Below are 17,196 nucleotides of genomic sequence, written 5' to 3'. Positions count from 1 at the left end.
TATTTATTTACCACATAATGGCGCCCGAACAGGAACTTGCCCTTTCCCCACGCGTCGGTGAAGCCACGCCGACCCCCTGACCCTCTGCAGTCGTGACGGAACCATACCGTGCACTGGCAGATATTTCTGCTTCAAGTATCCCTCAGGCCCACGGAGGAGACGGAGGAGGCGGTCCAGCATCCAAACGAGACGGTGGAGGAACGCGGCGAGTCCCGACCAGAGCCCAAGCCGAGAGTCCAAGGTCCGAGGTATCCGGAGGCCCACCCGTAACTGAAGTCCGAAGTCCGTCGTCGTCAGTCCAGTCCAGTCCGAGGCCTTCTGTTCCGTGCTGCCCGGTGAGTACCATTGCTGGGGTAGTATCTAGACAGGACCAATCTAAATTGACTCCTGGTCCGTGGGTTGGTGGTGCCCAGACTCACAAACGAAGTGTTCACCTAGGTGGATACGGGTCTTGATGCGTTCCTTTATGGGACCGGTATGTTCCGTACTGTTACAGCAGTGCATCCAGTAATTCTAGTCTGTTCCGTTCTCGAGAAAATTCTTGTATTTCTGCTCTCAGTATTCCAGGTAATATTCTGTTCAAACTGTTATTTATAATGTTCTTCATGTATTTTAATGTTGTGGTATGAGTGTGACGTGATTTCGTGTTTATTGTGTATTGTATTGTGTCCAGATTACAGTTCAGTCATGCCTATATTTTCCAAGTTACGTCAGTTAAAAACTAGAAAGGGTCTGCTGGAAGCAGCAGTTCCTGTTCCGCCTAGGGACAGTCCAGGTCATTTTATGTATCAGAAACATGGCATAAGCGCCATATTGTATCTAGATTTATGGGTAGAGTATACCAAACGGTTAGAAGAAAAGTATAGATGGCCCGTATCGGGTACATGGGATGCCGAATGTATCATGCGAGTAGAGGAAGCACTATGGAAAAAGAAAGCCAGACAGTCACAGAAAGATGCCATCGAGTTATGGCGTAAAGAAGCGCATAGAAGAACGGAAAAGGAAGTCAGAAAGTCAGAGTTAAGTAGAGAATCCCAAGAACGAGCCCAAGAAAGAGAATTAATCGAGATAGGTGAACAAGTCAAAGCCGAACAGTCAGACAGACAGAGGCATGCCCTTATTAAGGGTATGTATCCTCTTCTTGCCGAGGGCTTGCCAAAAGCGACCCCAGAGGCATCCAGTAATTTCCCGCCACCATTAGTTCCGACCAAGCTACGTCACAAACAGACCGCAGCTGATATTTTTATTTCGTCCTATTTGGACGACACAGTCCCAGAATATACAAATCCTGTTCGCGCTCCGCCAGTCCCTGTAAATCAGGCACTTCCCGCTCTTCCAGACACCGGAGTACCTGCTACGGTACCCCCGGTCCAGCCAGCATTTCAACTTCCCGCTCCGCCACGAAGAATGTCCGTCGATGATTCTAGTTTAGGGGCCGCAGGAGGAGGTCCTCCTCAAACCCCGCCGCCATACAAGCGTTTAACGTTAGCCGAATTACATGCACAAGCATCACAGCGTACGCCTAGGTATCAGTCTGTTGCAGAAATAAGAAAATCCCTTGCCGAATGTGTCTATGATCCAGTCCCAGGCGAGGATAATATGGTTTTATATTCATTTCGCGTAAGAAAGGTGGCCGAGTATCTAGTCACCTTACCGAATATGAAAGAAGATCTAGACAGAATATATCGTTTCATCCGTACAGGGGATGATCCAGAAAGTATTAGCGAGACTATGTCTCAAAGGAAAGCCGAGATCCAGCTCATGATATTAAAGTTCCTGATCAATTGTCTAATAAGAGAACAAGATTACCCGTCTAAAGATTCCGCCGAAATGAGAATCCTGACAAGGTGGAGTGATAATATAGCCGAGGGTAAGCACAAGACCGTCGGTGCCATGGAGAGTATGTACAAGAAAATCCGTAAAGAAATAATAAAGATACACGAACAACGTAAAGCAGCACAAGTAAGCGAGAAAGAAAGTATCTCTGATCCTGAAGAGGAAGACGAGAATCCCGCCAGAATAGCGTATGTAGGAAAATCTAGATTTCCAGATCGCCATTTACGCCTAGAACCCAAGTCTATTTTCCATCATTCAGCACCAGAACAAGGTTCTCTAGAACAAGTATTTCAAGCTACCGATCATATTCTGAAATCACGAATCGGTTATAGTGAGTTAAGTACCATGCATGAACAAGAACTAGCCCGATCAGCCGTCCGATGGATTACTGATTCTACCACTTTTCCAGACGAAATAGTGGCACAAATGTTTCTGAAACTGCCCCCAGCCGAGCAGCGACTGGTGGGTATGTATATGATTCAGCACCTCATTACTCTGTATGAGGGTCAGCACTCTGATCCAGGCCCGTTACATGATGTCCTGAATGAGTTACTCCAGTACAAATGGAGAGGTCTAGGTACCGATTTAATTAGTGTCATTTTAGAACAGCGTCACAAATATAGAACGTTTTTGAACCCGCATTTTGTTCATGTCTCACCCCCAGAAAGTAAACCGTTTTACATAGACAGACAGAATCCGTTACGAGAAGTCCACCCAGTCAGAGGGACGGGTGGCGAAATGCAACGAGTGTTTGTATACACTCCAATATCAAAGATGGAACTTCTTGAAATGAAGAAATTAATTCCCTGTCATGACAAAGATCCAGCGGGGTTCCATAGAGAATTAAAAGACATGCTCCGTATGGGAGAATACACTTACCCAGATATCATTAAAATGTTAAAGGTCCTGTTACCCGCAGGGGTGTATGAAAAGCTAAAAGAAAAAGAATGGGAGGTGGGAGAGAAAAAGATCGATTGGGCAGTCCTAGAAGCTGAAGACAAGGCACGAGTACCAGGTACCGGTCTTGGAGATAAATGTAAAGAATTACCAGAATTATTGATTCAAGTTTTACCCAGATTATTGACAACGAGAAAAGAAGACTGGGATGCAATCTCAGCCTGTAAACAGAAACAAGATGAAGATATTAGTGATTTTTATTCTAGATTTGAAAAATGTTTTAGTATTAACAGTGGTCTCAAGACAAGTAGTGAGTCATACCCTCACCTTTTCGTTACTAAATTAGTCGAGAATTCAAGTCCACAAATTAAAAATCGAGTTTTGAAAGTCGAAAGCACCTGGCAAGCAAATACTCCGTCCCAGATGCTCCAGATGCTCCAGTATCACCAGAATAGAATCAGGGAAGAGCAAGAACACGAAAGAAAACGTATGAAAGACACGAAAATGAAAGTGCTAGTTGCACAATCTGTTCCTCAAGACAGTCAGAAGAGGGGTCCGAATCAAGCCAGTCATTCTGCAGCTCCCGTTAAAGGGAACTGCAATTATTGTAAACAGCCAGGTCATTTTATAAACGAGTGTGCAGTTCTGAAACACAACATAGCTACTGGTAAGACTAAAGAAAGACCACGTCCGCCGAGACAAGAACAAGTTTCACAGATTCCTCAGTCACAGAATGCACCACAGACAGTTACAGTACCGCAGCCTATTGCTGCAACACAGCATGTCACATCGCAGATGTACCAGTATGCTCAGTCCGAGTATCCAGAGTACCAGCCATATTCATGAAACAGCCTGGAGAGGGAGGTAGGCTTGCCTCTCATCGAGATACCTGTAGATCAAGAAGGTCCCTATGTTCACAGTCAAGTATTAGGGAAAGACAGAAAGTTTTTGATCGATACAGGGGCAAGTAGGACCACAATTAGTCATGCCGAAGTTCCAGGGGCTCCGCTCTCAGGCTCAAGAAATGTTTCCCTTGGATTTTCAGGAAAACCAATAGTTAATGAGATTTCAAAGCCAGTTACTCTAGAAGTAGGTCCATTGTCCCGTACTACTGATCTGTTACTTACTAAGTCATGTCCAGAAAATCTATTAGGCATTAAGACACTGAAAGAATTAGGTGCAGTTATTTGCTGTTCCCCAGAGGGAATACGTCTGTTCCTACGTGACTTTAAGGGTCACTATGTATTACGAGATTTTGATTCCAGACTGTCTAATGTTCCGCAGCATCTATGGGCACAAGGTCCAACAGATGTAGGTTATATGCAAATCACACCCTATCGTGTGACTCTCAAACCAGGTGTAGTGTTACCACGAATCAGACAGTACAGATTGCCACCTGAGGCTGTAGCAGCCTTATCCAAAATTATTGACGAGCTCATTGTTCAAGGAGTAGTTGTAGAAACTGACTCCAACATATGTAATTCTCCGATCATTCCAGTCATGAAACGTACGGATCCAAATGCACCCCCAGTATATCGATTAGTGATTGATTTACGAGAGCTTAATAAATGTATTATTCCTCAGTACCCAGTTGTCCCAGATATCTCTTCCCTGTTAACTGCTATTGATTCCGAAGCCACGTTCTTCACTGTCATAGACCTCAAGAATGCATTTTTTAGTGTTCCTATTCATCCAGACAGCCAGTTTCTTTTCGGATTTTGTTTAAATGGAAGGAGCTATATGTTCACACGCGCTCCTCAAGGTTTCACAGAAAGTCCTAGTATTTACAGTCAAGCACTTAAGAGACAACTAGACAACATTCACATGCCAACTGACACTGCCCTGCTCCAGTATGTCGATGATCTACTGATCACAGCCCGTTCTGAACGTGACTGCGAGCGAGCGTCACTTACAGTTCTGTATTTCCTAGCCGAGATGGGGCACAAGGTGTCACCTTCGAAGCTTCAATTCTGTGTCCAGCAAGTAATATACTTAGGACACTTGCTGTCCAAGAGGGGTAGGCAGTTGACACCCGACCGTATCCAGTTGATAGCGAGTCTTCCCCAGCCCAGAACCCAGAAGGAGGTACGTGCTTTTATCGGCCTTACTTCTTATTGTAGACAATGGATTCCCCAGTATGCATTTCTAGCCAAGCCACTGATACAGTTAACGACACGGGAGGCAGCCGTATCGACTGTCCTCCCTTGGACATCTGAACATACACTTAGTTTCAACGAGTTAAAGAAAGCCTTATGCCAAGCTCCAGTTCTAGCTACACCGAACTACAGTAAGCCTTTTACACTTTTCGTCACTGAACGCGAAGGTATAGCATTATCTGTTCTCACACAAGATCAAGCAGGTCAATACAAGACCTGTGCTTATTTTTCGAGCACACTAGATCCAGTCGCCCAGGCGTTGCCTGCGTGCCTCAAGTCAGTTGCAGCCACAGCACTAGCTATCAGACAAAGTGATTCCATAGTTTTAGGACACTCCCTGACAGTACAAGTTCCACATTCCGTGGAAGTTCTTTTAAACCGAACACAAACTCAGCACTTGACAATTGCACGTTTAACAGGTTATGAATTGACACTGTTCCAGCCACACATAGAAATTAGACGCTGCAACGTTCTGAATCCTGCTACACTGTTACCATCAGTCAGTTTGAACCCTGACCCACATGACTGTGTGGAAGTAGTTAACATTACGACAAAGCCAAGACAAGACCTGACAGACATTCCGTTACCAGATCCCGATCTGACACTCTATGTGGATGGTTCATGTATGAGAACTAGTACAGGAGAACTAGTCGCCGCGTATGCAGTGACTACTGACACTGAAGTTATTGAAACACACCGTATTGACACCCTGTCCGCTCAAGCAGCAGAGCTAGTTGCTCTGACACAAGCCTGTATACACGCCAAGAACCAGAAAGTTAATGTTTACACAGATTCACGTTACGCATTTGGAGTTGTACACGACTTCGGAGTGCTCTGGCAAGAGAGAGGTTTCATGACTTCTCATGGAACCAAGATTCAGCATGGTTTCCTTATTCAAGCCCTGTTAGATGCCATACATTTACCGACATCCATTGCTATCATGAAATGCAAAGCACATACGAAAGTTACTGACATTATTTCCCAAGGTAACGATCTAGCAGACCGCACAGCCAAGCTTACAGCACAGACTCTAGACATCCCAGTTAATCAGACACATACTCCAGATCCGACTACATGCATGACAGTTAAGGACCCTACACAAGATGTCATAGATATCCAGTTACATGCTACTCCCGAGGAAATCAAGAAATGGTCCGAACAAGGAGGGGTCCAGACAGATCAAGGATGGTTAACGAAGGGTAGAGCCACATGGTTTCTCCCCGACTCTATGGTTCAAGTCATTATCAATACCGCACATAGTCCCGCACATTTAGGAGAAAAAGCTATGTTAGACAGTATCCAGAACATTTGGTTCAACAAGCATTTACGAGCTGCAGCCAAGCAGAAAGTCCGTACCTGTATGATATGTTGTCAGTTTAATCCAGGTAAAAGTGTCCCGGTGGAACAAGGTGGTTTCCAGCCCCCTGACCACCCTTTTGAGGTCCTCCAGATGGATTATATTCAAATGGAGCGATGTCGAGGTTTCAAGTATGTCCTTGTAGTAGTATGCGCTTTGTCCAGGTGGACAGAAGCATATCCAGTCCCAGATTACACAGCCGCGACCACTGCCAAGCAGTTGGTTCGTGAATTTTTCCCTAGGTATGGACTTCCTAGAGTCGTATATTCTGATAACGGTCAGCCATTCTCATCTGAACTCATGAAGCACGTTTCCCTTTTGTTAGGGTACCAGTGGAAGTTCCATTGTGTACGCCATCCCGAAGCAGCCGGTCTGGTCGAGAGACATAATCAGACCCTGAAAATCCGTATTGCAAAAGTCTGTAAAGAAAAAGGTGTGGACTGGCTAGTAGCCCTGCCAGTCGCTTTATTTTATATGCGTATGGTCGCACATTCCAGATCAGGTCTGTCCCCGTATGAGGTCGTATTCGGCCGCCCCCCTAACATGTGGGGTACTCCTAGACCCCGAAGTATTACCGATGTTTCATGTAATATGTTGACAGATTACCTAGCTTCCTTGATGTCTGCCCTCAACTCATGTCGTTCACAGGTTGCTGCCGCATTTCCAGACAATACCGAGGTGGCACCGCATGAAATCGTTCCAGGTTCCCTTGTGATGGTCCGGAATTTTGACAGATCAAGTCCGCTGGAACCTCGTTGGAAGGAGCCACGTCAGGTCCTCTTGACCACCCGTACTGCCGTCAAGCTGGAAGGCAGGAAGGGGTGGGTCCACCTTTCTCATGTAAAACTTTTCAATGGATTGAAACCCGTTTCTAAAAACATTTCCAAGGAGTCCCAGGATTTTAAAGACTGCTAAGACATTGCTCTTAAGGACTGTCCCGCAAAAGACATTGTTACAACCCCTTCCCTGATAGAGAAAACTCCGCAACAGGAGTATAAGTTAAAGCTCAGGTCTAGTAAAATAAGTCAGTCAGTTTGATTGTATAAGTCCTCCCCTAGGTGAAACGGTTAGACTGTTTCTGACATGTATAAAATAGACCCCCATAGTGAGAGAGTCAGTCAAAGTTCAATCAGATGTATCGTTTTTCTGAGTTTCATATTATTCATCAGCATAATGATTTCCTGCACTAGCTACGCACTTTTCCTGTGTTTCTCAGTTCCTCATGTAAATAAGTCTGCTAATGCTACAGTAGAGCACACGTTTAGTGATCTGCCTCCTCACGAATATTCATACCGCCTCGCTATGCGTAACAACACATTTATCCGTATGTTACATTATTCACACCAGATCAGCAATGCCACTAATTGTTGGGTGTGTGGTCGACTCCCCCCTTTCCAGACACCGAAGGGAGTTCTGCCACTCTTTCCTTATCCATTCTCACATAATGGTTCGTGTGGAGCATGGTCCACGTTAACGTCATCCTCAACAGATATGTCTTTTCTTAACAGTACATGTTTCCCAGACAAGCAAGGTCTCCCCCACAGAACCGGGTTAGATCTAGAAAATGAAGTGTATAATTTAGGTAATTATTCGTCGAATTTCATGGTCCTGAATGTTCAGTCTGATACTACTCCAGACTCACCTGCTATTTCAGTACTACCAGTGAAAGGCGAATTATGTATCCGTAGTTATGGTTCCGTACATGTAGGACATAGTGAATGTACTACTATTATCCAGTATAGTGACAGTGGGAAATCTATTTTTAAAGCTTCACGTCATTCTTATTTTGTTTGTGGTCAAACTGCATATGTTCGTTTGCCCCTCGATTGGGAGGGAACCTGTTACATTGCCTTCCTACTGCCACCTGTTTTTCTAGCCCCACCTGACTACCATAGGAATCCCTTCCTAGTACATACTAGACACAAGAGAAATCTCCCGATTGTCGATTATACTGAAACCGCCGCAGAGCAATTTATTGATATTGATAAAGGTGTTTTCCCCTATTTAGGTACAGTTGTAAATAGTAAGCTAATCCGTAGGTTAACAAGAACCCTTGAAGCAGTAGTAGATGAGACTGCGTCCGCTCTAGGTAACTTAACTGAAGAGCAATCCTTTATGAGAATTGTCGTTTTACAGAATCGTCTCGTCCTTGACGTCATACTGGCCGATAGGGGCGGGGCCTGTAGAGTCCTCGGATCTAGTTGTTGCGTTTTTATTCCTAATAACGCGCCGTCTGTTTATTCAGCTATAACCAGACTTCATAAAATTGCCCATCTGTTACACCAAGATCCAGGCACCTGGACATGGTCCGGTTGGTTCTGGAATATAATTTCCGCATGGGGATGGAAAGTCCTGTCCTTTCTAGGTATTGCAGTAGCGATCATATTTAGCTGCTGCCTCTGTATACAATGTGGCCCTGCGATTTGCAGCATGTGTGCTACCTCTTGTATTCCTAGTCCTAAGCCCCGTTCTAAATCCCGTTCCAAGACAATTCGAGACGAGCAAATGATACTGTATGAAATGATAGATGGTATCATGAATATTGATGTTTCCTGATGGAAACGTAGTGACAAGGAGGGAATGTGGAAAAGTAAATTTTGCCATGTTCTGTGTCCCTACGCCTCATCCATCATATGTTATGTGTGCATGACCAATATGCATATGTTATTCCCCATGTCCGATTAATGACGCAATTACAGTTGTGTCCACCTCTAGTATGCTATTTTCCAGTCCTCGTGAATACTACGAATATTAGGCCTATGTAAAGCTACGTTGCCACGTTTTTCAGTGTGCACGTTATTTCATTATAAAGTCCCCGTTTCTAGGCCTCAAAAGGGCCCGGACCACAGATTCAGCTCCTGTCTCCTGAAGCCTCGCTAAGGAGCGATACAGCCCCCACCTGTATCCTCGACCCTTCACTTACTTCCTGCCTCGCAGTGCCCGGTGCAGCCTGGCTCTGCCTCTGAGTCTGCCAAGAGTGTGTTATAGTTTCAGTTATCAGTTCAGTCCTCCTTCTCTGCATTCCTAAGCTACTGAACTGCATCAATAGTTTCCGTCATTGTCTAGCCTTCACGTCTCCATGTTAGAGAAATACTGTATTTACTGGTCATTTAATATTCTTCATCGCGCACTACATGTAGAATAATGCATGGTCCAGTCTTAGAATCAAGTTAGCCTTTCCTCTCATGACTTCTAGTTTATATCAACATGTTCCCTAAACATCAGATACCAGATAGGGTTTAGGTACATGTCGCTCCGACCCTCCAGACTTTAGTCTCTGCTCCTAGCACAGAGTTCATAGCCCCCAGCTTCTCCTGGTAATACGTCATTGCCAGTTTACGCGCACTATTAGGTTAGAGGTCCCGGCTCCTTAGGTAGCCCCCTCCTATGTTTCCGCCCATTCCTGACATATTCTGTTACGTTTGCACCACATGTCTATGTATACGCCCAGTTACACCCACTTTTTCTGTTATCTTTCGCGACTGCTACGCGTCACGCCTTCTGCTCCACCCACTGCTACGCCTACTGCAATGTAATGCTATGTGTTCGCGCTATGTATATATGCCTGTGTATTGTTATGAAAAGTTAGCGCGCTCATCCCAGACCCAGCCCCGGCAGCTGCCGGGCCACTCTAGCCCTGTCATTCTGTTCCTATGCAGGTTGTCCTGTCCCTGTCCTTATGCTGTAATAAACCTGCAGAAACTCCTACTACCTCGAATCTTGACTCTTATTTATTGAGCTATCTGTTATGCTATATGCCTAGTCAAAAATAGGGTATTATTTATTTATTTACCACAACCAAACCATACAAACACTTATACTGATACTAAGAAAAACATCTAATAACCCATATACCTACACATGTAGCTACACACCAACCCATGCAGCCACTTATACACAAAGTGTTACATTAATACAAATATTTAAATATTTAAACATTACTCACTAATATTTATTTTTCAGAAAGACACACATTCACTGGATGGTGTCATCAGTGATGTCATGAGTGATGTCACTGACCATGTCATGAGTGATGTAATATATGACATCATCAGCAGTGCATTGCACGCGCAAGTTATAGTGAGTCCAACTAACTATAACGTGGGAATTTCAATGGTTTTATGTGTGTAAAATTTAGAGCTAACTATCACTGGTGTAAAACCTATGGTTTTTTCAGTGAATATATATATATATACACACATATAGTATATATATATATATATATAATTCACTGAAAAAACCATAGGTTTCAGAACAGTTATAGTTAGGAATTAGCATTAAAAAAACCTATTAAATTCACTGAAAAAACCATAGGTTTCACACCAGTTATAGTTACCTGGCAAATTTTACTGACATAAAACCGTTGAAATTCCCACGTTATAGTTAGTTGGACTCACTATAACTCGCGCGCCCGCAATGCACTGCTGATGATGTCACATATTACATCATTCATGACATGGTTAGTGACATCACTGATGACATCACTGATGAAATCTCAAATGACATCACTGAGGACATCATCCATGTGATAATACAATGCACCTCCTCACACTCTAATCTAACATTTAATACACCCACTGTTAAATAAAAAATACCATTCCTGAAATTATTGACACACCAATACCAGTAACTACATACGCACTCACTGATTTCTAGGTCTACACAAACATCCACTCATTCACACATACAATCACTCATACATACAGTCACTTATCAATCGAACACTATGATATCCACTCTTACACCTAAACAGACACTCATACGCTGACACTCATCCACAGAGTTATTCTCACACCTAGTCAGTCATGCAAAGAATCAATCACACTCCCATTTTCTCATCTATACATTTATACACACAAAACATTAATTATTCAAAAATAGACTAACACATATTTACTCTCTTTTACAATCACTGATACAAGTACACATTGATCCATACAGCCACTCACGCAATCACTGGCTCTCATGTATAGTCATTTATAAATGCCAACTCTCACATGCACTGTGTTTTACATATGTACTTCCTTGGACATGTAGCACTGAGATATCCATTCACTCACCAACACAGTCATGCACACAGTCAACCACCCATACAGCTGTTTCCACATGCACTCTTGAACCCATACAACTAGTGAATCAACTGGTCACACATCTATGCACAGAGTCACACACCTACCAGCCACACACACACACACTCAGCCTCACATACAAATACTTGGGCAACCAATCAATAAACCATATAGCGACTCATATAGCTATTGATCAACACATGCAGCAGCTTACACAACAACAGACATACTGATGCACACATTCAGACAGTTTAGTCACTAACCCATGCATTCAGTAAGACACATTTAATCACTCACTTATACAGTCAGTCATGCACCAACTAAATCCTTCATCTAGACACTTATACACCCACTCATTCTTGAATATGTAAAACATATTTAAACTTTACAGAAACACAGTCACTGGATGATGTCATCAGTGATGTCATCAGTGATGTCATTTGAGATGTCATCAGTGATGTCATCAGTGATGTCATTTGAGATGTCATCAGTGATGTCATCAGTGATGTCACTAACCATGTCATGAATGATGTAATATGTGACATCATCAGCAGTGCATTGCGGGCGCGCGAGTTATAGTGAGTCCAACTAACTATAACGTGGGAATTTCAATGGTTTTATGTCAGTAAAATTTCCAGGTAACTATAACTGGTGTGAAACCTATGGTTTTTTCAGTGAATTTAATAGGTTTTTTTAATGCTAATTCCTAACTATAACTGTTCTGAAACCTATGATTTTTTCAGTGAATTTCATAGGTTTTTTAATAGCTAATTTCTGTAGCTATTAAATATTTTACTTTTTAATAATGAATCCTATATTGTATATTTATGTAATACTATTTTTTTTTTAATATAGTGATCATGTTTTTTTTTTTTTTGTGTTTTGCCATGGAGCGCTCACGGTGCGCTTCCCGGTATGCGCCCCAGGAAACGCCCCGATGCGCGTACCGGGGAGCGTCCCATTAACGCTATTGCCGCGAACGGAAACAACATTGTGACGTATCGCGTAGCCGCGCGGTGTGTATGACACCCGCGGTGTACTCGTCCCCGGGTGCGCCCCGGGGCGCGCACCGTTGCGCGCCCCGGGGCGCGTAGCGTAAGCCCGTCGGGTCATGTGACCTGAAAATAAAACTTTTTATTGGTTCATTTCACTTTTGGTTTCCTAATGATGTAAGGCCAGGTCATGTGACCTAAAAATAACACTTTTCATTGGTTCAGAACAGTTTTCTTTTCCAAATGATGAAAGGCCCCACCTTTTTTCCTCATTCTACCTTTGTGCTTTGAGAGAGGTAGACCTGCAGTTATTTCAGTAGAAAAGGGCTACATTAGCTGCAGCTGCTGGAGCTTCTGGACCACCACCACCACCACCACCACCACCACAAGGACCACCACAACTTCACAGTGGTGGAGATCAAGAAGAGGAGGAGGAGGAGGAGGAGGAGGAGAGGAGATTCGTCAGAGAGGACAATATTACCTACAAACCTAAAGAGCACATCATCTGGCAGTTTTTTTCAATCCCCAAGGACAAGAAAAAAGTAAATGCGCCTAAGGCAACCTGCTTAACATGTCATCAGGAGCTGTCAAGGGGGAATCCCAACATAAAATACTCCTTTGGTAACCATACCATGATCAGACATATGCAACGGAAGCATCCAAATAACTATGCTAGGGCAGAGGTCAGGGAACTGGCCAAAAACACTGTCCAATGTTCTGCCAGCACCTCCCAAACTAATGTTCCCACCCCATCAGGACCGGAAGTTAGGGAGATGTGCTCCACCATACAAACAAAGTTTTCCAATTTTAAAATGGTTTGTATTTTTTGTGGACAAACAATATGCTATGGAGACAAAAGCATCACACTTATTAACCATGCTTGGGATAACCACAAGTGCCCAAGGAAACATTAATTTTTTCCGCTTTTTATTGCTCCTGTTGAGCCCTTTAGAATTCCCTGTTTTTTGTTTCTCCCCTTAAAAAATACAAAAAAATATAAAACTGTTCAGAAAAGTCAAAAAAAGTAAAAAATGTTCAAAAAAACAATAAAAAATATCAAAAAACAAAAAGAATAAAAACAACAGTTCTTTTTAGAACTACCTGTAATGTATAAAAAAAGCAACTTTTTTAGGAAACTCTGTTATGCTTTTTTCTCCACGGTACTCTCCCGGGTATGCGTACCGGGGCACGTACCGGTTGCTCCCCCCTGCGAAAATCGATTTTTTTTTTTTTTTTCACCGCCGGGCCCTTTTATGTCCCCCACATCAAACTAGGGGGTCAGGGGGGGTCTACCCTGCCCCCTTTTGGTTATTTCCCCCTTTGTTTTTGGCCCCTCTTGTGTCTCTATCCTACCGAGAAACAAGATGGCGGCCACTCCAGTCTGTTTGGAATGTTTACAAACACCCGATAGCCAATCAGCTTTACGCTCGCGTATTCGCGGTACGCGCTCTTGCGCTCCCCGGTGCGCGTACCGGGGCGCGCTTATAGATATATATTTTTTTTAACCTAAATTACTCAAAATCCACTGGAGCGCATATCTTGAGACATAGCAAAGGCACATCGGGCTACCAGTCCCTACAATTTTGCCAAGTTTGGTGGAAATCCATTCAGCCGTTCGGGCTAAAAGTGAGTCCAACCGCCCTATGGAAATTAACATGGGGAAAACATGTTTTGGGACCCCCCTTTTATCTCGGCCCCCGCTTGACGAATCCCCCCCAAGCTTTCAAGGAAGACGTGGAGAGCCGCAAGGCAAATTTGTGAAAAATGTCAGGTAGATTCCTCAACCGGCGCCAAAGTTATTCCCAATAGAATGTTGCGATTTCCGTATGGAAAACAATCTAACTATAACTACCTACTGGCGACCGCCAGTAGGTAATATGTATATATATATATTAATAAAAAATAAAATTTGATAATAGTTTCAACTTTATTTATGTTTAAAAAAAAAATGTGACAAAAAAAATTATTAACCTTTTTGGTTGTTTTCTTAACTGCTGTGTGACTTGTTCTTGTTCTTATTACTGTTATTTGCTGGTATCCACCATGGTGGTAAATTTTGGGGCACTTATCGCGGGAATACTGGTGATCTCTGCAGTTTGCACCAAATTCTGAATACTGTGTTAGATTTATCTAAACTTTAGTTGCATTAAAGGGCTGATAATGAAATACAGAGCCCCATCCAAAAAGACACAAGGTGCACTTTTGCGATTTATTCTAAGTACTAAAATCTGGTATTGAATTGCACAAAGGTAGTGACTCCACTTACAGTGTACACACAAAATCAATGAAGAAATCTCATTGTATTTATATTGATTGGGAATAGTGCATCAGGTGCTTGATCTTGACGGGTTACACTGCCCAGGTCGTATATTGCTCTACACACGAAAAAATCACATCACAACTTTCACAACAACTGCAATGCGAAAGAAATTCCGGCGATAACCCACGTTACAACCAGGGATTTTACACCTGCTTTCTGCAGGACGACTACCTGCAGCATGAAAGGAAACATAGTCAGGGACCATGATACAGGGATACCCATGAGGGCCACAAGACTCATCGCAACAACCCCAGGACCGCCAACACCCCCCAATCTCGCATCTGAGCAAGTGTGTCGGTGAGGTCATTGTGTTAGCATAAGTGTGTCGGTGTGGTCATTGTGTTAGCATGATAGGCACGGGCCCAGCAACATCACAGTGTGCTGTCTTCAGAAGACGTTACCATGTCACCTCAGCCTTCGCAGTGACCCTGGACATATAGCTATGCACGCATCCTCCTGCATTCACAACAGACGTGTGCTGGTCCAGCGTACACAGGTCAGTGCAGGGGTGTGCCTATCCAGCAAGGGAAACGGAGTGTCTCGGACATGTCCGTGTACAGGAAGTGCAGTAAGTGTGTCTCTAAGTCCTGGTGTGGCCTGTCACAAGATCCACAGCAGACGATGTTGTAAAGTGGCATGCACCACCACCAAACAGCACTCTCATGGTGTAGTTGGAATGCCGCAGAACATGCCCGAATAGGCATTACAATGCTGTGCCGTACGAGTGCACGGGATACAACAGCACACCGTACAAAAGTGTGGGGGCTCGTGGAAGGGAGGAGCAGCTGTTTGGCAACGTTACATACAGTGAACCCACCCATGTGCCTCGTGCTGGGCATCTCATCTATGATGACCACGGTCGAAGACATCCCACAACAACCACGACCGGCCTTTGTACACATCCTGTATGAATGCAGCATAGTTTTCACTTATATGCTCGTTCAGTGGTGTGATGTTGTCGGCTTGTGTAACTTATGCTCCTTGTTGGTGTGTTTCATTTTGGCCATTGTTTGTCTATACTGGTGCTGTACTTGATTGTGCATGTGTGCCATTGTGCCCATCTCCCTCTGTCCCCCCACTCCCTGCTACTTCCTCTTCCTGGTGCTGTTGCTTCTATAATTTTGTTCGTCCACACATAAATATATGTAAAGAACAAGTTAGAATACATCCTTGATTCTTTTACATTTCAAAACTTCTCTCTATTAGTTTCTTTTTAATTTTCCATATAAACAGTATTTTTCATATTCAAAGACACATAGAAGTCAGCAATGCAACGTATTCTATCAACACTCTTTCTAGAACACTCTACAACACATGCAAGTTAAAAGTTCATCCATTTTTTTAAACCTAATGATATTTTTTTGCAACATTTTACCAAACATTTAACGGCACATGCATGTTAAAAGTTAACCATTGTTTCAAGTTTGAACAGTGCCTTCCAAATGCAAGTAGCAGGTGTGGTTGAGTTTTTATCCTATAATATGTACTCCACATTCAAACTGTTTATTCTTAACGAATCACAAAGATGCTTTTCCACAAAACAAATATGCAACCTACTTTTAAAAAACAATGTGTTTCATCTCCCAATCAGGTATCGCTTTGTATGGCAAAAAAAGTAGCTCCCCATCTTTAAACATATCTCTTATTCTACAAAGGAACTGCATGAGCTACAGACATCTTCCCATACCTTGCAGCCATACCTTCAAAATGCTAGTGCAAGAGGTATGAAGAACAGAGATGTATTGACTTAGACCTAGGTTTACAAAATGTGGACATTAAATGGTTTGCACAGAGAGGATTGAAGTGGTACCAATTGTTGCCTTTGGTTAAAACCTGTTTGCATCTCCACACCCTGACCTCATGATTGTGCACTGTGGTGGAAACGACCTAGGCACATTGACTGGGGTGAGTTTGGAAATGCTTATGAAGGACACCTTTGGACAACTGATGTTACTTTTGCCTCAAACTGTCTTTGTATATTCCAATATATGCCAAAGACAGAAGTGGAAATAGTCAAAACTATTTTATCCTCAGATTGACAAATCTCGGAAGAAAATCAACAAAGCTGTGTCTGCATACCTCAGAGACCACAAAATGGGGTGCATCCACAACAGCAACATACGTTTTGAAATGGCTAATATCTACGGAAGTGATGGAGTATACTTCACAGATCAGGGAAATTGATTTTTCCTGAATAACTTGAAACGGTGCATCCGCACTTATATGTAGCTTCAACTAATGAACACAAGGGCTCTTTTTAGAGCCACCCTATAACTTACAACTTAGGCCCCCTATTTTAGGACCAGGTAACGGCAACTCCTGGACCATCGCCAAAATGTATTCTCCACACAGCTGTGGCACAGCGGCCAGACCATCTGACTTTGCAGCACAGAGCTCTCGCTTTGATCACCGTCTGTACTCACCCATAGGGGTGAGTAGTTTGCGCTTTACAAATACCATATTCATTTACCTTCGCAATCCCTGTAGAACACCACCTAAGCATCATGTACAAGTTGGACTGTTGTGGGACAGCTCACAGAGCACGTGACTTCACAGCATAGCACACACA

Source organism: Lissotriton helveticus, chromosome 4_1 (genome assembly GCF_964261635.1).
Source record: "Lissotriton helveticus chromosome 4_1, aLisHel1.1, whole genome shotgun sequence".
Lineage (NCBI taxonomy): Eukaryota > Metazoa > Chordata > Amphibia > Caudata > Salamandridae > Lissotriton > Lissotriton helveticus.
The sequence above is the reverse complement of the archived record's forward strand: the minus strand, read 5'-3'. Positions refer to the sequence as shown.